The following is a 23,411-nucleotide window of genomic DNA, read 5'->3' as shown; positions in this document are numbered from 1 at the left end:
CTTTTAAGTTCCACCCACTATTTGGCTTGTCATTGATTTCCTCATTTATGAAGACTTATGTTTTAGTTCTTTGGAATTCACTATGTAACAGGGAGTTAGTGAAGGAAAAGAGGAACCTAAGGATGTTTCTATTTCTGAGACATTAAGTAAGCTTATCATGCTAGATGATGTATAAAATATGAGGAGGGGATGAAAAACATCGTCTAAAAGAGACAGGTAGGCTAAAAAATAATCAGAGTAGTTAAGCTGCAAACCTTCAGGGCTCATAATTAATTCCAGGAGGTCTCCAGAGAAGAAAGAAACTTAATTAATTTGATTTGTGTTCATTTGTATTTTGACTACCCATCTTAGAGACAAGTAAAATGATTCTGAATAATAGAAAATAACTCCAAAGATCCATATTGTTTCCATTCATTTTGGCACGGATTTAGATCTGAAGCACCATAAAGACCGTAAGTGAGAATGAGGCTGATGTCCCCACTAGTAAATAAACCCCAGCTAGCTGCCCAGCACTCACTTCTCCAGCACCTCCATTTGCCATCGTCACTTACACAGTTAGCCTGTTATGAACTGATTAAAACTATGTTCCTACAAAGAAAACCACCATCTAAGTTTTGGTGATGAAAGTGAAGATGTCTTAAAGAGTGATCGTTCTTAGCCAGATAATAGCTTCATAAATGACCTTGGGCCCGTGTTTATAGACTTATTTGAAGTTTGATCAGGCTATTTGGGAATACAGTGGTATTTGAGAATTTAGAGATGAAAAGTCTTGGGATATACCAATCATAAATGTCCAGAGCTACTATCATGTTTTTCTTTGAGGAAAAAAAAATTAGTCAGAAAGATAAAGAAGTTCACAGACTGAATTGTTCTAGCGTACGTATTAAGTTACGTATTTAATACTGTCCATGGTTTGGCAAGTGTATTTCTTTGCCTGCTTGTCAGTTTGAAGATGAAAGGTTGCTTCTACAGTATTCATACTCCCTAAAATCCACTAAGTCATTTGAATATAGGACACTTTTTGATGCACATTTTCCAGTATTGCTCACTTAAGTCATCATGTCAATCAATTCCCAAATCTAAACTTTCTGAAAATTGCCCCAGGGATATGACACGTGTTTACCAGAAGACACCTTTTAGGAATAGAATCAGATCTCTGTTTTATAGACAATATGGTTAATAATCCCCTGGGTATAAATTAGTTTGTAATAATATTGTAATATATAATATATGTGTACTAATAATTCTGCTCAGGGCAACTACGAATTTTTCAGTCTTTTATTTACTGGGTTTTTTTAATTATTTGGCACCTATTTAGTCCAGCAATTAGAATATAAGCTTCAGGGTAGAAATATATATTAATAATTATAATTAGGATTGAAAAAAATTAAAATCAAGTGAAAATAAATGGCTACATTTTTAGACAAAAATTTACTTCTTTGTTGTCAAGTCAGCATAGATTCATTAATAATTGTAGATTGATTACAAACCTCAACTCATTCTATTTCTATAGTAAAAAATATGAGAAGTATAAAATGAATGGGAACTTCAGCACAATCTATAAGGTGACTTGTACACTTGTGTTTTATTTAATGTCTAACATGCAAAAAATTAGGAAATGGCATTTTAAAGCCAATTTGTAGGAAACCCAAATTGGTACATTGTAATTTTATGACTTTCTTCAGTATTGTCCCACAGATGCTGCTTGGATTGCAGACTTCCTTGGGTACTGTCAGGAGCAGATAAAATGGCAGTTTTACACATGATAAAATGGTCTGGAAGAGATTCGTCTGTAAACCAAAGAAGGCAATCTCCTGCATCATTGGCAGGCTTCTGCCAGTTCGAAAGGATTAAAATCACCCTGAAATCACTCCTTCAGTTTAGACGGTATGCAACATGGCAGACTTTTGTGGCAATCCTGATAGAGGCTGTGAAGGGAAGTCAATCATACTTGTACAGAGGTGTGAGCCTTTATGCCACTTCTGTGCAGAGGAAACCATTTCAATCACTTGCCCATGAAAAAAAAAAAAAGTTTTTTCTTTTAATATGAGACTGTAGGGGTATGAGAAGTGCCTAGCGAGGTAAGTAGATGGTATCCAATCCTCTCAGGAGACCAGACCTAGTATTTTGTGTTGCCAGTGTTTTGTCTTTCTGGAATATCTAAAAGTAATCTTTGTGCTTATATGAAGACAGGCAGGAAGCTCCCATGAGGCATGCTCACATCAACTTCCCTGCATAGCCAAAAGGAATAGCTCCTTCACATGGTCACCCAGAAACAATGCTAATAGCAGAAACTCTGGACAGGGACTCAGGAGACGTGAGTTTTAATTCTGCTTCTGCCATGGACTGGCTGTGTAATCCTGGGCAAATCATTTAATTTCTCTGAGCCTCCGTTTCTTTATCTATAAAGCAAGAGCCTTGGACTTTATCTTTTCTAGCTCTTAAATTTTGCAATATTGTGTTTCATTAATATAAGAAATTTAGTCTAAGTTCAATACTTTTCTGACAAGGGTTTGGGCTAATTTTGCCCAGCTCCTCTCTAGAACCAGAATCCAAAAATTGGAGAGGGTAAGATGTAGTGTGCATATACTCTTCTGATATTGACCACCAAGACCTGTGTGTGTACATTAATCAGGACTATTTCCCTGTGCAAATGGAAAGCACATCCCATATTTCAAATATTTTGGAATTTGCAAATGTGCATATGATCTCTTATAAAACAAGGGTATCTTCATTACTGAGTTGATCTCATTACAGAGTAATAAATTGGAAATTGAAATTAAATTGATTTCTGACTGACAAATTTTTGGTTGCAGGGCAGATAAAAACAATCATATTTTAAGCTGCAACAGCTGTTAAATCTTATTATATTTTTAAATCCTTTATAGGAATTAGTTAATTAATTTGAACATTGTTATATTCTCCTTAATAGTGTTCCAAAATAACTAGCAGTGATTAATCATGATCAGAATTTTTATCACTCATGATCTAATATATTTTTCCAAAAAGAAGATTTTATTGCACATTAAAATTACTTCGTTTGACTTCTCTAATTGTAGATCTTAATCTCGTTTGAAAATATAATCTTATCCATTCAGTGTCATGCAAAATTGGTGCTTCCCCTCAAAAAAAAAAAGCATTTTCAGACTTTCCTTGGATTCTTTTCTTTCTTTTCTGCTAAGTTATATCATTTAATTTCACTTGGATTTAGTGAGTAATTGTTTTAAACAACTTCTAAGAGTTTCAGTCAGCAATATTTCATTCCAGAATAAAAGGTAATGATCCATAAATTCTTAATGCCATATTTTTATAGCCAGTAAATTAGTCTTTAATGGGTTCAATAAGTTCTGTGATGTATGTCATTAATTGTTAATGGTATTTTAACTAGATAATTGTTATGAAGGGCTGTTTATCATCACCAGTGATGAATGAGTGATCCATGCTATCTGTTCCGCTTCATATTGTTGCACTTATTTTATCTGGCTTTGTGTGCTGAGAGCAGATCAGGACCTTAAATGTGCAGAACAAATATCAAATTCCAACACTCTTAGTATACCATGACACATAATTCCACAGCCTTCAGTTCAGACTTGTTTTTATCTTCCGTATCAGTTAGCTATTGGTGCTTTAGTGCTGGGAAACAGACTCAAAACTTAGTGGCTTAAAATGACAATCCTTTCTACTCACTCACATTTGCAGGCTGGGTGGGGATTGGCTGACCTAGTCTGGTTTCAGCTAGGTTTGGCTCCATGCTAGAGATTGGGTCCATGTCTGTGCTCATGTCTCATCCTCCTTAGGCCAGGGTATGGAAAGGAAGAATGCATGTTTTTCCTTCTTACTCTTTGAAAATTACTGCTTTATAAGATGGGGCTGAGAACTTCTAGGAAAGATGGTGGAGTAGGGAGCTTTGGGACTCAGTCTGGCCTCCAGGGCAGCTAGTAAACAGCCAGGAACTGTCTGAAACAACTGTTCTGGGGTTCCAGAAGCAAGAAGAACACTGTACAGCATCCAGGGGAAAACAGGAGGATGAGACCAATAAAATGTGGTGAAGAACTGTGAGCAGCACTCTCCAAGCCTGCGGCGGCTGGTGCCCACCCCCCACTCCCAAGGCAGGCCACCTCGGGATCCAGGACCTGGTCAGCTGCTGCTGCCAGAAAGGGAAACAAAAGTCCTAATCTCCAAGAATGGGGTGGGCACAGCCCGGCACCAACTGTGGCTCTTGATTAGTAGAATCCACCCATGAAGCCATCTGACCTTGGGCTTTTCTTTGTTGGGAGGTTTCTGATGACTGATTCAATCTCCTTATTTGTAATTGGTCTGTTGAGCTCTTCCATTTCTTCTTGAGCCAGTGTACATTGTTCATTTTTTTCTAGCAATTTTCCTGTTTCATCTAGGTTGTCTAATTTGTTGGCATACAGTTGTTCATGGTATCCTTTTATGATCCTTTTTATTTCTGTGGGGTCAGTTCCTCATTTCTGATTTCATTTACTTGCATCTTCTCTGCTTCTTCTTTGTCAGTCTAGCTATAAGGGTTTGTCAATTTTATTGATCTTTTCAAAGAACCAACTTTTGCTTTTGTTAATTCTCTCTGTTGTTTTTTTAATTCTCAGTGTCATTTATTTCTGCTCTACTCTGTGTTATTTCTTTCCTTCTGCTTGCTTTAGTATTAGTTTATTGTTCTTTTTCTAGTTCCTTCAGAGTTGCAGTTATGTCTTCAATTTTAACACTCTCTTCTGTTATAATATAGGCATTTAGGGCTATAAATTTCCCTCTCAATACTGCCTTCTCTGCATTGCATAAATTTGATATGTTGTTTTCTTGTTTTCAATTGTCTCAAGATACTTACTGATTTCCCTTGCAATTTATTCTTTGACCCACTGATTGTTTAAGAGTATGTTATAAAACTTCCATCTGTGGATTTCCCAGTTCTTTGCCTGTTATTGATTTCCAGCTTCATTCCATTATGGTCAGAGAAAGTGCTTTGTATAATTTCAATCTTCTTAAATTTATTAATTTATTGAGATTTGTTTTGTGACCCAACATGTGTCTATCCTGGAGAATGATCCTTGCGTTCCTTAGAAGAATGTATTTCCTGCTGTTTGACGATGAAATATTCTGTATATGTCTGTAAGGTCTAGTTCATTTACCGTATTATTCAACTTCTCTGTTTCCTTATTGATCCTCTGTCCAGATGTTCTACGTACTGATGAGAATGGAGTATTAAAATCTCAAGCTATTATTGTAGAGATGTCTGTTTCTTCCTTTACTTTTGCCAGTGTTTGCTTTATGTATTTGGGGGCATATAAAAATTTATGATTTTTATTTCTTCTTGATGGATTTCCCCATTTAGTGTCCTTCTTCATTATTTATAACAGTTTTGCTTGTAAGGTCTATTTTGTCTGATATTAGTATAACCACTGTCACTCATTTTTGGTTACTATTTGTGTGGAATATTTTTGGTAACCTTACACTTTCAGCCTATTTGTGTCTTTGGGTCTAAGGTGTCTCTTGTAAACGGTGGTCAAAACAGCATGGTACTCGCAACAAGACTAGATATATTGACCAATGGAATCAAACTGAGAGTTCAGAAATAGACCCTCACATCTATGGCTAAATGATTTTTTTATTTGAAATTCAGTTTTATTGAGATATATTCCCATACCATACAGTCATCCACAGTGTACAATTAGCTGTTCACAGTACTATCGTATAGTTATACATTCATCACTGCAAACAATTTTTTAACATTTTCCTTACTCCAAAAAGAATAAAAATAAGAATAAAAGGAAAAGGAAAAAAGAACACCCAAAGAATTCCATCCCCCACCCCTTACCCCCATTCCACCCTATTTTTCATTTAGTTTTTGTCCCATTTTTCTACTCATCTGTGCATACACTGGATAAAGGGAGTGTGAACTATAGGTGTTCACAATCACACAGTCACACCATGTAAGCTACATAGTTATGCAGTTGTCTTCATGAATCAAGGCTACTGGGTTGCATTTCCACAGTTTCGGGTAGTTCCTTCTAGCTATTCCAATACACTAAAAACTAAAAAGGGTTACCTATATAGTGCATAAGAATGCCCTCCAGAGTGACATCTTAACTCCATTTGAAATCTCTTAGCCACTGAAAGTTTATTTTGTTTCATTTTGCTTGCCCCTTTTGGTCAAGAGGATTTTCTCAATCACACAATGCCAGGTCAAGGCTTATTCCTGGGAGTCATGACACACATTGCCAGGGAGATTTACATCCATGGGAGTCATGTCCCATGTAGTGGGGAGGGCAGGGAGTTCACCTGCTGAGTGGGCTTAGAGAGAGAAGGGACCACATCTGAGCAACAAAGAGGTTTTCTTGGGGAGACTCTTAGGCACAATTATAAGTGAACTTAGTATGGCCAATTGATTTTTGATAAGTCTGCTAAGTTCACTCAATGGGGAAGGAATACTCTTTTCAAAAAATGGTGCTGGGAGAACTGGATATCCACATGCAAGAATGAAAAAGGTCCCTATCTCACACAATATACAAGAATTAACTCAAAATTGATCAAAGACCTAAATATAAGAACCAGGGCTATAAAACTCCTAGAAAAAATGTAGGGAAGAATCTTCAAGATCTTTTGATAGGCAGTGGTTTCTTAGATTTTATACCAAAAGCACAAGCAACAAAAGAAAAGATAGATAAGTGGATCCTCCTCAAAATTAAAACTTTTGAGTATCAAAGGATTTTGTCATGAAAGTGAAAAGACAACTACTCAATGGGAGAAAATATTTGGAAACTACATATCCGATAATAGTTTAATATCAGCATATATAAAGAAATCCGACAACTCAACAATAAAAAGGCAAAAACAACCCAATTGAAAAATGGCCAAAAGGCTTGAATAGACATTTCTCCAAAGAGGAAATACAAATGGCCAAAAAGCACCTGAAAAGATGCTCAACATCACTAGCTATTAGAGAAATGCAAATCAAAATGACAATAAGATATCATTGCACACCTAGTAGGATGGCCACTATTAATAAAACAGAAAACTATGAGTTTTGCAGAGGGTGTGGAGAAATAGGAACACTCATTTCATTGCTAGTGGGAATACAAAATGGTGCAGCCACTATTGAAGACGATTTGGCAGTTCCTCAAGAAGCTAAGTACAGAATTACCACATGTTTCAGCAGTGCTGCTGCCAGGTATATATCCAGAAGAATTGAGAGCAGGGATTCAGCAGGTATTTGCACACCAATGATCATAATGACATTATTCACAATTGCCAAAAGATGGTAACCCAAATGTCCATACACTGCTGGTATATACACATAATGGGCCATTATTCAGCCATAAAAAGGAATGAAGTCCTGATGCTTGTGACAACATGGATGAACCTTGAGGACATTATGTTGAGTGAAACAAGCCAGACACAAAAGGACAAATGTTGTATAATTTCACTGTTATTAACTAATTATAACTGGTAAACTCATGCAGTTAGAGTCTAGAACATAGGTTACCAGGAGATAGGCTGGGGTTAGGGAATGGGGAGTTGATGCTTAACTTGTACAGATTTTCTATATAGGCTGATAGTAAAAGGTTTGGCAATGGATGGTGGTGATGGTTGCACATTTTTGTGAGTGTAATTATAAGTACTGAACTGAGTAGATGAATGTGGTTGAAAGGGGAAACGTCAGATTGTATATGCTACTAGTATAAAAATTGAAGAATAAAACATAGGACTGTACAACACAGTGAACCCTATTATAGATGAAGGACTGTATTAATAGTGCAAGTATAAGAATGTTCTTTCATGAATTATAACAAATGTACGACACTAATGCAAAGTGTTAATAATAGGGAGGTATATGGGAAAAAATAAACCTAATGTAAACTATGGAGGATAGTAAATAATGCTATTTTAAAAATCTTTCATCAATGTTAACAAATATAATTACTGTTAAAAAATAGTACAATTATTAAAAAGTGCTGTCAGCAATTGTAACAAATATTCCTCAGCAGTGCAAGTTGTTGTTGGTGGGGTGGGGTCTGGAAATCTGTATTTTATGCATGATTGTTCTGTAAACCCACAGCCTCTCTGAGAAAAAGTTTTTAATTAAAAAAAAAAAAAAAGGATGAGGCCACATGCATTCTCCATGATAAGGTCACTTCCTATAGAAACCTACAGGATAAAAAGGTTTTAAATTATTTTGAAAACTGTGATCCTGATATCTGTAATGCCAGTTGCTAATAATAGCTTTTACAATTTCTTCAAATATTAAGTAAAGTTATACCCAGTTGCAAAAAGGTAACATGCAACAATTTTGTATACCCCTTCCTTCCTGAATCTCCACCCATTTTTATATAGACTCAGACAATGCATAAATGAGTCCCTCTTCATTCAACACCAAGATTAAGTGATTAAATAATAATCACACAACTTCCAATTAGCCAGAAAGTTTTCTCCAGCATCTACTAGGAGTGTGCCAGGGGAAGCCACCACTGAAAGAGAAAATACACTCTTTTAAGACGACATGAATACTATGCACTGAGCTTTGCAGCTCCTGGAATGGGACACAGTGCAACTTCTCTTAGATTTGCTTACATTTTAAGCCCCTGTGTACCCAATGCAAGGCAAAATGTCAAAATAATGTGGCTCATCTTAGCAGCTTATACAATCAAGAACTAAATCCTTAACCTGTGATCAGAGACACAAACAAAATTAAATCAACTATGAAAAATAACTGCCGAAAGAGTGATATTGAAGTAAGGTATAAAAAAGACTTCTGGTTTTTTTTTTTTCAGCTATTTTGGGAAGGAAACATTTCGTCTTTGTCTTTTCGCACTGCTGCCAATACAGCCTGAACTATTACATTATTTTTAAAAGAAGAATTACCATTAAGTCATAAAGCCAAATATTACATAGTATCTATCCCTTAGACACCCACCAGCCAAAAATATACAGATGCTGATGGTGCAATCGAAAACCAAATCAGCATTCAGAATCGAGGGGACAAATTCATAATTTTAAAAATAGATATTTAATTTTTTACCCTTCAGAAGCTAGAGGAAAGTGGAAAGAAATGCAACCAGATTCTCAAAGGGTTTTTACAAAGACAAAACCCTAAAAGAAAAAAGGTAAAGAATTAATAGGAGATTAAAAAAAAAAAAAAAAGGACAGCACATCAGAAATTTTGCCCTTGGGAGACATCTTTTTGACAAAATAAGATATAAAGGAGTCCTTTCTTGTCATCACAGGCAACTCTGAAGCCTTCGGGCCCCCAGTTACCTTGCTTTTCCTCTGTTGGGGCGCAAATATGCTAAGAAAACTGGCATACTCACAACATGCTTCTATCCTTTTTTGAAAACCTTTCATTACTGAACAATGGCCTTTATTAACCTAAGAACTTCAGAGTTCTTTGTGATGTTCATTGCATCTCACCTATGTTCTGGGCATTGTGATAGGTTCAAAGATGAGTCAGAAACATTCCCTGACCTCAAGAGTTTAGTTTGGTGAAACACGATGCAATGGGACATAGAAATTCCATCAGAAGGTGACAATTGTCTGCATGGGGATTTGAGGGGCAAGCCACAGAGAAGACACAAGACCCCTGGAAGGAAAAGTGTTATTTTCCCAGCAAAGAAGTATTAATTTTGAAAAAGGAATTCCAGGGAAAGGGAAAAGCATATGCAAAATCAAAGAAAATGATTATTGGTAATAAATGATAATTACTGCTGTGTAACCAAGCCTAACTCAACTGATACACAGTCCAAATAATGAAGTTCATGGATCCTTTTGGTAATCTGGCTAATCTAGGAAAAATTACCTTAAATTGCCCTCTCCTACTGTGGATCTCTCCAGAGAAAAATGCACGCACAAATGTATACATAAACCCAACACTCTCTTTGAACGCTTTCAGTGTCATAGTATACAACTATCTGACGTACAATTTCAAGGACTTTTTGGAGCTGTCTCTGGATGAGAAAGGTATGTATGTGAATAGTGGCTTACTCTGGCAGTGAGTCCACGGAAGGAAGCATATGGAGTCCCTGGGGAGAGAGAAAAACTGTAGTTAGAAAAAGGCCCCAAGTGACTGGGATATGCATCCATACACATGCATCTGCCCGTTTGAGTATCATTGATCTTTTGGATGATGAGATTCCCACAGTTTAAAATCCTAGAGACACTAAACAGTTCCTAGAAGACTGTGTCCTTGAAATTCATGAAAATTGGACCTGGATTCCAATTCCTAAAACATACTTATTCTTGGCAATCACCACCCATACACATAGTACCCTCTAGCCTTGGTGATGAAATATGGGGAATTTCTGTCAGTCTTTTTCTTTCTAGAACCTTGGACTAGTCCATGAGATATTAAAGCAAATGCCTGCAGACTTAGATTGGGGATTATAAATTTAAAGGATTAGAAGTGCTCTGCCAATGACATTCTGTATTTCAGTGATCCTAAGATGCATTTTTTTTTACATATGAACATGTTTGAAATCAGGTTGCACTCTACAATGGTAGGTCATTTTTCTTTCTCAGGGGTCTGTAACACAATTGTGTCTTCTACAATCATAGTCACCTTAAACTCTCTGAAACATAGTAAACAAATGAACCAGACCCATTGTAAGGTAATAGCAAGTAATAGGCTGTGATGAACTAGAGAGTACACACCTCCTCTCAAACTATTCAGAGAGAAAAAAAATATTTTTAACTTTGCAAAAGCCAAACAAGAAATACACTGTTTAAGATTTGGCCTGAGTCATCCAGCTATAACCCTGGCCTGGGAACAAGTCCTTCAGTGACTGGTATATGCCAGGGAAAGAAACAACTCCAGAGCGGGGGCAGGAATCTGAGGTTCAGCCTGAGCTCCTCCCTCCCAGTGATGATGTCTCTTCCGCAGGAAGAAAGGAGGAACTAGAGATGGGCCTGAGACATGGATATTGGGAGTCCACCGTGGGTACCAGTTTGTACGAGGCACATGAGTAACTGGGGAACAGCTCACTGCTGCCGAAGCCTGGACTCCCCAGCTAAGCCTTCCTAGGTCAGGCAGGTGTCAGTGTCATCTTTGCCACTCATTTCTACAGCACCACAAGTCTCTTCACCCTGCAGCAACTGCATTCTTCCGCTCTGCTCCCAGTCCTTCTGTCCACATTAAGACTCATTTTAATCCCCACACAAAGCCTAGAACATGGTTACCTTGCTGGGTTCTGGTAATCATAGCAAACACAGTCTCACACCTTCACTCTCACATGCATGTGCAAATACACTCTTATGTATTCACTCATAGAAGGCCCAGCAACAACCCATATCCACCATTAGCAAGCCAAGCCCATGGGCCTGCCTTCTGGAGTCTTGTCCTGTTTCTGCCTGGAGCTCAAAGACAGCCCCTAAATAATGAGCTCTTCCTTCTGCCTGGTATCTTTTATCTAGAGAGGTTAGAGATCTTCACGCAATAAAACTCTGCTGCCAAGGAGAAACAATAAAGGTGTTATGATTAGAGTGACACCCAAATCAGTGAAGATACAGAATCAAGATGTAAGCCAAGCTTTACTGTCCATGTTAACATCATAAAATATCACCAAGTTCAACAGTGTATTCATGAATATTTGAAATGTAGTTTATTGCACTATAAATATGAAAACATTATTATGCAGTATCTAATTAGTGCTAGCATAACAAATGTAACATAACAGCTTACAGACACCTTGTAACTCAGACAATAACTAAAGGTACTGCAGTTCAAATCAAAACAGATTCAATAAAGATAATATCACCTCTGGGAAAACAACCTCATGATATTATACAAAATAATAATAATGACACCAGCTACGATAGTTATATGAATCAATAGGGGAAAAAACTTGACAATGCACACAAACTTTCTCACACATATAAGTTCATTGATGAGATCAAGCCTGATCGCTGCAGGCATCAAGAAATTATGAGGGTCAAAAATAAAGAATAATGATACAATTTGTTCAGCACACTTGAGTACATATATGGGCTAGGCAATACGTGAGGCACATGGATATTAATAATGGCTAATTCCTGCAGTTGAAGAGCTAGCATCTTAATCAGTTAAATGGGAAAAATGAGAAAAGGAAATATTTAAATGAATTCTGTTAATGGGTTAATGGAATATTTTTCCTTAGGTTTAAAAAAAATTATTTTTAATTTACACCTAGTAAAATTCTTTCATTTTTTATTTGAAGTTATGAGATTTGGCCAATGTATAGAGTCATGTAACTGTAGCCACAATCAAGATACAGAACAGTTCCATTACCCTCAAAAATTACCTCATGCTTCTGTTTTATAGCCATACCCTCCCCCTCCCCTTAACACCGGGACATCACTGAACTGCCCTCCATCCCTATTATTTTGCTTTTTCCGTAATGTCATATAAATGGAATAATACTACAAGTACCTATTGAGACTGACTTCTTTCACTATCATAAAGCACTTGCTATTCATGCATGTTGTTGCATGTATCAATACTACGTAGTATTCCATTGTATGTGTAAAGCATAGTCTGTTTATCCATTACTCAAATGAGGAACATTTGTGGTGTTTACTATTTTTGATGATTATGACTAGAACTACTGTAAATGTTCATTTATATGTCTTTGGGTGAACGTAAGTTGTCACTTCACTTAGGTAAATGCTCAGGAATGGGATTTCTTGGTCACCTGGTAAATATGTATTTAACTTTATTAGCGACTACTGAACTGTTTTTCAACATGGCTCTATCATTCTACTTTTCCACTGACAATGTGTGGGAGTTCCAATTGCTCTGCATCCTTACCGACACATGAAATCCTCAGGTGTTTTTGTTTGTCTTTAGTCATTCTAATGGGTGGGTAGTGGTTTCTCAATGCACTTTTACTTTGCATTTCCCTAATGATTGTGATGTTGAGCATTTCTTCATGTGGTTATTTGCCATGGTGAAATGACTGCTCGGATCTTTTGCTCATTTTCTATTGAGATGTGTGTTTCAGGTTGAGTTTTAAGAATTCTTTGTATATTCTGAATATAAATATCTTTTCAAATATATGTTTTGCAACTATTTCTTTCCGATCCATGGCTTGCTTTATTTTCTCTTAAAAGTAGCCTTCATAGAGCAAACATTTTTAATTTTTATAAAATCCAGTTTATTTACTTTTTTTATAAATCTTGCTTTGGGTGCTATTTCTAAGAACTCATTGCCTATTCAAAGGTCATGAAAATTTACTCTTATATGTTCTTCTAACTGGTATATAGAGTTGTTTTACACCTAGGTCTATGATCCATTTTGAGTTTATCTTTCTTAAATGTGTGAGGTACAGGTTGAGGTTCATTTCTTAAGTTTTTACATATGGATGACCAATTGTTGTAGCATCGTTTTTTGAAAAAACTATGCTTTCTCCATTGAATTGCATTTGCACCTTTGGCAAAAATCAATTAGCCACATTTATGTGTGTTTAAGTCTTTACTCAATTCTGTTTCATTGTTCTCTGTGTCTACCCTTTTACTAATAACACACTATCAAGATTACTATAGCTTTATAGGTCTTGAAATCAGGTAGTGTGAGTCTTCCAAATTTATGCTCCTTTTCCAAAATAATTTTGGCTATGCTAATGCCTTTTGTAAATTCTTTTAAACATTAGTTACCATTCTTTTTTCATTCACATATAATGGTTTAATTTTGCTTTTTAAAAAAAATGCTTAAATTTGAGATATTCCATCATCTCTAGGTAGGTACAGTACTAGAAGAGAAGGTCTAAAGAAAATAATTCAGAAATTATGGGCTTTTCTTATCTCAAAGCCTAGTCAAGAAATGAATTAAACAGAGGAAGTTCAAGAACTGAGTAAGAAATATCCCCAAATCTTCTTTGTAAAGATATCATCACAGTTTCCTTTTCCGTTTATAAATATATTCCTTCTTGATGTAAATATAGCCAAACAACAGATAGTAACCGATCAGAACAACATGTGAACAACCAGAACAGACACCTATTGAAAAGGGCTGGTGCCTGTGCACATGGATTAACAGCCCCAGTCAAATAGAAAGGGAGGAAAACAGATGGAGACATTGAGAAAAAATAGCAAAAACAGAGAGACAGAGATAATCATCAGTGTATATTCAGTGGTTAGATAGGGAAGGATAAAAATTATACTATATATAATAATATTCCTCAAAACAATAATTCTCTGTGTAAACCACAGTCTCAGATTCTTTTAGTTTGCAGAGCCCATCCTTCTTCAACACTATTGGGATTAAATCATGAGCCCCACAAAAGGCATGATCAGTTTCTGACCCCTGGTTCTGTGGGTGTGAACCCATTTATAAATAGGACATTTGAAGATGTTCTTAGTTACGCGGTGCCCAAACTGAATGAGGGTGGGCCTTAGTCCAGTGTAGTTGAAGTCCTTATAAGCAATGGAAATTGGACATGGAAAAGAAGCCACAGGGATCAGCCAGAAGCTGGAAGTCAATGGAACCCATAGGAGAAAGGAGAAGACACTGCCATGTGCATTGCCACATGACTGAAAAGCGGAGGAACCCCAAAAATTGCCAGTCACACGACACCGACCCTGGGAGGGGGTAAGCTTTCTAGCCTCTGAAACCGTAAGCGATTAAATTCCTGTTGTTAAATCAACCCATGTATGGTATTTGATTTAGCAGCTAAGAAACAAGCATCAGGCATATCAGAATGTGATCCAGAAATATGTAATGAATTAATTATTGAACACTCTGAATTATTGAACATGTTTTAATCTACTTTTCCACCCACTTATTCCACAGTGATTTTTTTAAATATATAATTTACACACCATAAAACACCTTTTTAAATCATACAATTCAGTGGTTTTTAGTAAATTCACAAAATAGCACAACCATCAACTCTAGAACATTTTCTTCACCTCCTAAAGAAACTCTGTATGGTTGAAAGAGGAAGGTTAGGGGCACGTATGACACCAGAAGGAAAGATAGAAGATAAGGACTGGGACTGTATGACTTAGCGAAACCTAGAGTGGACAATGATGGTGATTGAATGCACAAATATAAGAATGCTTTTACATGAAGGAGAACAAATGAATGTCAACATTGCAAGGTGTTGAAAATGGGATAGTATATGGAAAAATACAACCAATGCAAATTAGAGTCTATAGTTAACAGTAACATTGTAATATATTTCCATGAAATGTAGCAAAGGCAATATACCGAAGCTAGATGTCAATAAGAGGGAGCTATAAGGGAAGAGTATGGGATTCTTGATGTTACGGTTGTTTCTCCTTTTTATTTTATTTTATTTTTATTTTTTATTCCTCACTTTTTCACCTCTTCTTGGTGGAAGAAATGGAAATATCTTCATATAGACTGTGGTGGTGAACACATAACTATGTGATTGTACCAGGAACCACTGATTGTTTACTTGGGATGGATTGTATGGTCTATGAATAAAACTGTTCAAAAAAATAAAGATACAAGTCCTGGAGGAAATGTGGAGAGAGGGATGTACCTATTCCCTGTTGGTAGGGAAGTAAAATGGTGCAGCCTATCTGGAGGGCAGTGTGGTAGTTCCATAGGAGGCTAAGTATAGGGTTGCCATATGATCCTGCAACCCTGTTATTAGGTATATACTTGGAAGAACTGAAAGCAGGGACATGAATGGACATTTGCACACTGGTCTTATGGCAGCAGTATTCATGATTTGCAATGGATGGAGGTGGCCTAAGGGAACATAGATGAGTCTATAGAAGGACTAACTGTGGTGTATACATACACTCGAATATTGAGTTGCTGCAAGAAGGAATGAAGTTGTGAAGCATGCAACTAGGTGAATGAACCTTGAGGACAGTATTTTGAGTGAAATAAGCCAGAAACAAAAACACAAATATTCTAACTCCTCACTAATATATTAAACTTCCCCACCTGGGGAATTCCTTATATTATCACAAGTATTGAGGACTACCAATTTAATAGGCCAAGCCCTCGATCTTTGGGCTTGCCCTTATGAAACTTATTTCTGCAAAGGAGAAGCTAAGCCTACTTATAATTATGCCTAAGAGACACTCCCAAAGAACCTCTTTTGTTGCTCGGATGTGGCCTCTCTCTCTAAGCCCACTCTGCAGGTAAACTCACTGCCCTGCCCTCTACGTGGGACATGATCCCTAGGGGTGTAAATCTCCCTGATAACATGGGACATGACTCCCAGGATGAGCCTGGCCCTGGCATTGTGGGATTGAGAAAGCCTTCTTGGACCAAAAGGGGGAAGAGAAATGAAACAAAATAAAGTTTCAGTGGCTGAGAGAATTCAAATAGAATTGAGAGGTCATTCTGCAGGTTATTCTTTTATGTTATATAGATATCCCTTTTTAGTTTTTAGTGTATTAGAATAGCTAGAAGGAAATACCTAAAACTAATGAACTGTAATCCAGTAGCCTTGATTCTTGAAGATAATTGTATAATTATATAGCTTTTACAGTATGACTTTGTAATTGCGAAAACCTTGCAACTGACACTCCCTTTATCCAGAGTATGGATAGATGAGTAAGAAAATAAAGACACAAAATAAAGAAATAATAGTGGAGGATAAGGGGAATGGGATGTTTTGTGTGTTCACTTTTACTATTTTTTCTTTTTTTGGGGGGGGTAATGAAAATGTTCAAAAATTGATTGTGGTGATGAATGCACAACTATATGGTGATACCACGAGCCACTGATTGTACACTTTGGATGATTATCTGTTATGCGAATATATCTCAATAAATTTACATTAAAAAAGAAACTCCATACCCATTAGCAGTCACTCCCACACCCCTCCTGTCCAAGCCCTTGGCAACCACTAATCTACTTTCTGTTTTATGGATTTTCCTCTTCTGAGCATTTCATATAAATGGAATCATACATTAAGTGGCATTTTGTGTTTGGCTTCTTTCACTTAGCATAATGTTCTCAAGGTTCATCCATATTATAGGTGCATCATACTGAAAAATATTCCATTGTATGGATACATCACATTTTGTTTATCCATTCACCAATTAATGGACATTTGGGTTGTTTCTACTTTCAGATATCAAGAATAATGCTACCATGAACATTTGTGTAAAAGTTTTTGCGTGGACATATGTTTTCAGTTCTCTTACATATAAACCTAGGAGTGGAACTCCTGAGTGATATGGTCATTCTTTCTTTAACTTTTTGAGGAACTGCCAAACTGTTTTCCACAGTGGCAGCACCATTTTCCCTTCTCACAGTGCTGAATGAGGGTTCCAATGTCCCCATGTCCTTGTCCATACTTGTTATTATTGGTGTTTTTGATTACAGATAATCTGGTGGGAATGATTGGGCATCTCATGGTGGATTTGATTTGTATCTCTTCATGTACATATTGGCTATTTGTATATCTTCTTCTAAAAACCTATTCAAATTCCTTGCCCATTTTTAAATTGGGTTGTCTTTTTATTGGTGAGTTTTAACAGTATTTTACATATTATGAATACTAGATCCTTTTCAGATGTATGATTTATAAACATTTTCCCCCATTCTGAGCTGTCTTTTCACTTTCTTGATATGTAAAAGGTTTTAATTTGGATGATGTTCAGTTTATCTATTTTTTTCTTTTGTTGTTTGTGTTTTGGATGTTGTATCTATGAAACCAGTGCCAGATCCGAGATCACAGAGATTTAAACACTTAAGTGTTTTATAGTTCTAGCTCTTACATTTAGGTCTTTGATTTATTCTGAGTGAATTTTTTGTATGTGGTATAAGGTGGAGGTCCAACTTCATTCTTTTGCATGTAGATAGCCTATTGTCCCAGCAGTATTTGCTGAAAAGACTATTCTTTCCCCCCATTGATTGTCCTTAGCACCCTTGTTAAAAAGATTGACCATAAACGTAATGGTTTATTTCTGGCCTCTCAATTCTATTCCATTGATCTATGTGTTCACCCATATGCCAGTACCACATTTTCTGGATTACTGTAGCCTTGTAGTAAATTTTGAAATCAGCAGTGTGAATCCTCTAACTTTGTTCTTCCCTTAAAGATTATTTTGGCTATTCTGGGTCTCTTGCATTTCCATATGAATTTTAAGATCACTTTGCAATTTATGTCAAAAATTCATCTAGGATTTTGATAGGGATTGCATTGAATATGGGAAATATTGCCATCTTAACAGTAGTAAGTCTTCCAATCCATGAACAAGGGATGTCTTCTCATTTATTTAGGTCTTGTTTAATTTCTTTCAATGATATTTTATAGTCTACAGTGTATGTGTCTTGCACTTATGTTGCTAAATTTATTCTTAAGTATTTTATTCTTTTTGATGCTGTTGTAAATGAAATTGTTTACTTTAATTGATTTTCATATTGTTCATTGCTAGTGTGTAGAAATACAATTGATTTTTGTGTATTTATCCTGTACCATGTAAGTGTGCTAAACTTGTTTATTAGCTCTGACCACTTTTTTGTGTATTCTTTAGAATATATTTATAAGATCATGCATTCTGCAAATAGAAATAGTTGTGCTTATATACTTATACCTTTGCAATCTGGATGCCTTTTATTTCTTTTTCTTGCCCAATTATTCTGGTTAAAACTTCCAGTGCAATGCTAAATAAAATTGATGAGAGCACTTCTATTCCTTTTCTGGTTCCTAATGTTAGGGGAAAAACTTTCAGTCTTTCACCAGTAAGTATAAATTTAGCTGTGCTTTTTTCTTCAGTACTCTCTGTTAGGTTCCCTTCTATTCCTAGTTTGTTGAGTGATTTTATCATAAAAGGGTGTTGCATTTTGTCAAGTGCTTTTTCTAATTCAGTTGAGATTATTGTGTTGATATTAACTTTAAATCTCTTAATATGTTGTATTACACTGATTTTCATATGTTGAAATAACATTGCATTCCTGGAATAAATCCTGCTTGGTCATGTTGTATAATCATGTTTACATGTTGTGGGATAAAATTTGCTAAGATTTTCTTGAGGATGTTTGCATCTAAATTCATAAGGGATATTGGTCTATAGTTTTCTTTTATTTTGATATCTTTGTCTGCTTTTGTATCAGGGTAATACTGACCTCATAGAATGAGTTGGGAGGTGTTATCTCTTCTGTTGTTTTGTGGCAGTAATTTGTGAAGGATTGGTTTTAATTCTTCTTTAAATGTTTGATAGAATTCACCAGTGAAGCCATTTAGTCTTGCACTTTTGTAGGAAATTATTTGGTTACTAACTCAATCTCTTTTAGATCTATTCAGATTATCTAGTTCTTCGTGAGTCAGTTTTGGTAGTTTGCTACGAATTTGTCCACTTTATCTAGGTTATCTAATTTGTTGGCATAAAACTGTTCATTGTATTCCTTTACAATCCATTTTTATTTATGGAAGGTTGGTATTAATATACCTTCTTTCATTCCTGATTTTAGAAATTTGAATCTTCTCTCTCTGTTCCTGGAGGGCTAGATAAGGTTTGTCAGTTTTGTTGATTTTTTTAAAAGAGCCAACTTTGGCTTCATCAATTTTATTGTTTTTCTGTTCTTACGTCTACTTATTTTTGCTCCAGTCTTTGTTATTTCTTTCATTCTGCTTGCTATAGATTTACTTTTCTCTTCCTTTCCCAGTGTCTGAAGATAGAAAGTTAGGTTATTGATCTGAGATCTTTCTTCTTTTTAAATATACGTGTTTATGTCCCTCCAAGAATATTAGCTTCATCCCATGAGTTTTGGTATATTGTGTTTTCGTTTTCAGTCATATCAAATATTTTCTAATTTCAGTTGTTATTTTCCCATTGATTATTTAGAATGTGTTGTTTAATTTTCAGTTATTTGTTAATTTCCAAAATTTTCTTTTTTTTATTGATTTCTAATTTCATTCTATTGTAGTTACAGAACATACTTTGTATGATTTCAGTCCTTTTAAATGTGTTGAGACTTGTCTTATGGACTAATACATTGCTGATCCTGGAGATTGTTCCATGTGCAAACTCTTGAGAAAAATTTGTATTTTGCTGTTGTTAAGTGGAGAGTTCCATAGATGTCTGTTAGATCTAATTGTTTTATAGTGTTGCTCACCTTCTATTCCCTTGCTACTCTTTTATCTAGTTCTATCCATTATTGAAAGTGTGATGCTGAAGTTTCTAATATTATTGTTACAAAGTATTTCTTTCTCCCATCAGTTCTGTTGGTTTTGTTCTGTTTGTAGGTCCATATATGTTTATGATTGTCATATCTTCTTGATGGATTGATCATTATATCTTATAAAATACCATTCTTTGTCTCAAGTAACAATTTTTGTCTAATATTAGTATAGCCATTCCAGTTCATTTTTGATTACTATTTGCATGGTATATCTTTTTTCCATCCTTTTAATTTCGAACACTTTGTGTCTTTTTATTTAAAGCATGTCTCTTGTAGATAGTACATGGTTGGATCATTTTTTAAAATCCATTCTCCTAATCTCTGTTTTTGATTGGAATGTATAAAGCCATTTACATTTAATGTAATTACTGATAAGGTAGGATTTATATCTCCTATGTTGATTTGTTTTCTATAAGTCTTTTTCCTACTCTTTTCATCCCTTGCTGCTTTCTTTTCTGTTAAATAGATATTTTCTAGTGTACCATTTTAATTCCCTTTTTGTTTCTTTTACTATATATTTTGAGTAATTTTTTATTAGTTATCCTGAGGATGACAATGAACATCTTAACTTATACTCATCTAATTCACTTTAATACCAATTTCAATTGTATATAAAACTTTACTCCAGTATAGCTGCATTCCCTCCTCCCTTCTTCAAGCTATTATAGTCATACAAATTACATCTTTATACATTGTATGCCAATCACCACAGATTTGTTATTGTCACTTTATCCATTTATTGTTTTTAAATCAGGTGGGAAGAAAAAGGGTTAAAAATGCATCTATACTGTTTTTTATATTTACCTATGTCATTACCTTTTCCAGGGCTCTTTATTTCTTTGTGTGGATTCAAATTGCTGCCTATTGTCCTTTCATTTCAGATTTAAATGAAATCAAATACGCCCTTTAATATTTTTTGTAGGACAAGTCTGCTAGTGACAATTCACTGTTTTTGTTTAACTGGAAATATCTTAATGTTTCCCTCATTTTTGAAGGATAATTTTGCTAAATACAGGATTCTTGGTTGAATTTTTTTTCTTTCAGCACTTTGAATATGTTCTCCCTCTGCCTTCTGGCCTTCATGATTTCTAATGAGAAATCAACTGTTATTCTTATTCTTATTGAGGATCCCTCATACGTGCTGCTTCCAAGATTCTCTCTTTGTCTTTCAGCTATTTGATTATGATGTGTTTATATATGGATCTCTTTGAGTTTATCCTATTTGGAGTTTGTTGTCTTTCTTGAATGTGTAGATTAATCGTGATTGAATTAATCATTCAATTTGGGAAGATTTTTAAATTATTTTTTATATATTCTTTTTCCCATTACTGTCTCTCCTCTCATTCTGTATTCCTAGTATGGATGTTGATATGCTGGATGGATGGTGTTCCCTATGTCTCTGAGGCTCTGTTCATTTTTCTTCATTATGCTTTCTTCTGCCTGCTCAAATCTGCTGTTGAGCCCCTCAGGTGAATGTCTTTATTTCAGTTATTGTACTTTTCAGCCTAGAATTTCTATTTGTATTTTTGTTTTTGTTTTTATAATTTATATCTATCCATTGATATTCTGTATTTGGTGAGAGATCATTCTCAGACTTTCCATTAGTTCTTTGACCATATTTAAAATAGCTGATTTAAAGTGTTTAGTAGATCTTAGATGCCTGGGCTTCCTCAAGGCCAGTTTCTATCAATTGCTTTATATATCTACTCAGTTAGCTTAGTGCTCAGCTAATGAATGGACAGAGATTTCTTTAAATGACTGAAATGCATAAGTCTGCAGTCTTTGCTGAGGGTCTTTGTGTGCATGTAGAGTCTGGATGAGTGTTCTCACATTCTTACTGAGATTCAGTCATTAACCAACATTTGATTGGTTGCAGTTCTGAATGATTTCTGATTATGGGGTTAATTTTTCCAACTGTAAGTTTGTTGTTCACTCTTTCAGTCAAGAAGCATTTTGGAGGTTTTTATTTCTCTTTAAATGTTTGGTCAGAGAACCTTATTTAGCTTCAATCCAGTGGAAAATGGATATGTCATAATCTTAGATAGGAGTTATTGTTGTTTTCAATTTAATGGACACTTGATAAAAAGCAGGAGAACATCAGTTGGAGCAAGCAGCAAGCATGCAGCCATTGGAGTTCTTCATGAATATGGACGAAGACCTTTTTCTCTCTTCTTCCTTGAGCCCTGGGTTAGTTATTGGCACAGGCTTCTCAGTATTTAAGTTACAGTTTCATAGGCAAAGATCTCCACAGGATCATGGGCCATGGAAGGTGGATAACTTTATCACCTTTCTTTGCTCAAAATATCTGGCACAATGCTCTGTTTATAGGAAGTTTCCATACCTTTTTTTGGCAGTGATAGTGAGAGATTTGATTTCCATGTTTGATCCTTTCCTTAGATTGTTAATAGCCTGCAATATCCATTTAGTCTTACTCCTCAACATGGACTAATTCATTCTTGTTGTATATGCAAGATGTGAGGGGATTTATTCTGGCAACTAGTTAAAGTTATAATTCATTTTGTAGATCACTTTGTAAATCAGCCTGATTATTTGACTGAGTCTATTTTTGAAAATTTTGATGTTGAGGGATTCATTGGGTTATGGCTCCACTTAATTACTTTCTCAAAGTCACTCTATTCATTCTTACTTACTGTATAATCCAGAGCTCAACTTTTCAGGCAGGTCTCTACACTCTGGTGTATTAATTGGCTCATCAGTAATTTGCCAACCAAGACATACCTTATTCAAATGCACACACAAAAGCAGAATTCTCAAAAAAAAAAAAAGAAAAAAAGGAAAAGAAAAAGAAACAAAACCAGTGTCCTTCCTGTATATGATTTCTTTGGATCATTCATTCTCTGATCCCAAGCTTCAGAACAAATAACGAAGTGTCAACTCTTGCATGCTGTAGAACTATTAAATCACACACAAAAAAAGGGAAAAAAAGATAGAAGGGGAAAACTTCTTTGCTCTTTGCTTCAGCATATACAGAGCACAAAATGGTGATTTGGATACCACTGGTACATGACAAGGCAGAGACAAAATGAGCAAACAAATAAACAGTTTTTTTTTTTTTTTTTTAAGATCCCTTCACAACAACAAAAAGTCTCAAGCCAACAGTAAACCTTCAATCCAAATTCTCATCCTGTGTAACTCTCTGGAGGGGGGAACGTGGTTGGTTGAGGTTCAAAGACCTGAGCTCTAATTACCAGTGTAATTAGAGTAAGAAGAACATGTTGCTCACTCCAGAGGGGCCAGAGCCGCCTCCACTGCTGCTCTCAGGGAGAAAGCGTGTTTAAGAATTCCCATGGAG

At 35.6% G+C, this 23,411-nt stretch overlaps 1 protein-coding gene across 1 annotated transcript in view; it reads left to right on the top strand.

Annotated features, from left to right (window-relative positions):
- LOC119507198 overlaps positions 1-23,411 on the top strand; it is a 308,269-nt gene that overhangs the window by 19,936 nt on the left and 264,922 nt on the right. The gene's annotated exons all lie outside the window — the stretch shown is intronic.

The sequence above is a fragment of the Choloepus didactylus genome, chromosome 12 (genome assembly GCF_015220235.1).
Source record: "Choloepus didactylus isolate mChoDid1 chromosome 12, mChoDid1.pri, whole genome shotgun sequence".
Lineage (NCBI taxonomy): Eukaryota > Metazoa > Chordata > Mammalia > Pilosa > Megalonychidae > Choloepus > Choloepus didactylus.
Note: the sequence above shows the minus strand (reverse complement) of the source record. Positions and strands in the feature narration are given on the sequence as shown.